Raw genomic sequence first — 1,459 nt, 5'->3', positions numbered from 1 at the left:
GGGGGGGAGCGGGGAGGGGCAGCAGAGGAAGTCCAGGTTAGAGAGCGGAGCCCCGGAGGCGCTGGACAGCTGTGAGGCCATTGGCTTTCATTCTAATTCACTGCAAGTTCCCCGGCTGCTTTGTGGGGAATCAATTCTGGGGGGCAAGTTACTCAGTGGAAAGACTGATACAGAAGCCCCTTCCAGCCATGCTGGCAGGAAACGACGGTGGCGGGAAAGGTGGAAGGAGTGTGAGGTCCGGACCTGACTGTTGAAGGGGAGCCACTTTCCCAAAGACAGGATGTGGGTGGGGGGGGGGACCAGGTAGGCTCTCACCTGGGCAGCTGGAAGGAGTGCTGGGGCCTGGCTGTGGGTGGACCAGGAATCCCCTAGAAACGCCATGAGCCGTCCTGCAGGGCGTCCATCAGCATCTAGAGGGGAGGAGAGGAAAGAAGGGCTGAGGTCAGGGGCCGAGAGGGGACAGCCAAGGCGACTGAGTGTCCAGGGGGGCGGACGCCACGGGGGAGGGTCTGGGGAAGGCAGTGGTCGAGCGCACTGAATGCTGTCGGGACCTTCCCTAAGAGGAAGCCTAGGAACGGATAGTCACAGAAATTGCTTTTAAATTTTAAATTATTTAACATACATAAAGGGGCCTCCTCCAAACACAGCCAGACCCCAGAACCATCCGCCTGCAAAACCTAACCAGTAGTCCACGTGTAGAAACCAGTTCAAAGGCCCAGTAACAACATCCAAAGAGGGAAAGACAGTACTTTCACTCCATGATCTTCTTAAAAGTGACGTCCGGCCAGAGAAGTACAGTAACCAGCAACGCTCCTCCTATGCCTTCGAAACAAAGTCTTAGGGAAGAAGGTGAGCGGACAAGATTCTGAGACTTTCCACCAACAAACCTACATTTGAAAAGAAACAACCAATGGGCAATTTAGGGAAAATATATAGGAAGGGCCTCTGGGGTCAAAGTTCTGCCCGTCCCCGGGCCCTGAGCCGAGGAGCCCGGGGAAGGGCAGAGAGAGGCGGCTGTCCAGGGCGACTGCCCCACTCGTCTCGGGCGGGAATCGCAGCAGGAAGGTGGGCAGGGGCAGCGGGCCCAGCAGGGGAGGCCGGCACACATGCAAACCCCCGGAAGGGAGGCCCGGTCCTAGCAGAGGCTGAGGGTACACGCAGGAGAAGAGGCCCTGCTGAGAACTTGCTCGAACTAGGATAGGCTGTGACTCTAGGCTCTTAACAAAATACACAAAACCAGGATCAGATTTCAGCTCCAATAACCACCTTTGCCCCCAGGTACACCTTCCAGCAGCCGCAGAGCAGGGAGGGTACAGAACCCAATGCTCAGAGGGAAGCTTCACTTTATGTCTAGGCACATGGGCGATTCAGAGACACCTGCCCCCACTACGTGAGGGAGAGAGAGAGACGGAGAGAGGGAGAGAGGGAGAGAGAGGGAGAGAGGGAGGGAGAGAGAGAG

General features: G+C 57.0%; 1 long non-coding RNA gene across 1 annotated transcript in view; it reads right to left on the bottom strand.

The window, feature by feature from the left end:
* Positions 1 to 1,441, bottom strand: part of LOC113606680 (uncharacterized) — a 3,575-nt gene extending 2,134 nt beyond the window's left edge. The window contains exon 1 of the long non-coding RNA XR_003427666.1: positions 316 to 1,441. This is a non-coding gene — a long non-coding RNA (uncharacterized LOC113606680). The remainder of the gene's footprint in view (positions 1 to 315) is intronic.
* Between the last annotated feature and the right edge of the window lie 18 nt (positions 1,442 to 1,459).

Source organism: Aethalodelphis obliquidens, unplaced genomic scaffold (assembly GCF_003676395.1).
Source record: "Aethalodelphis obliquidens isolate GAN/ISIS:26980383/991018 unplaced genomic scaffold, ASM367639v1 scaffold3, whole genome shotgun sequence".
In the NCBI taxonomy this organism is placed as follows: domain Eukaryota; kingdom Metazoa; phylum Chordata; class Mammalia; order Artiodactyla; family Delphinidae; genus Aethalodelphis; species Aethalodelphis obliquidens.
This window is presented reverse-complemented; position numbering and strand designations above follow the sequence as displayed.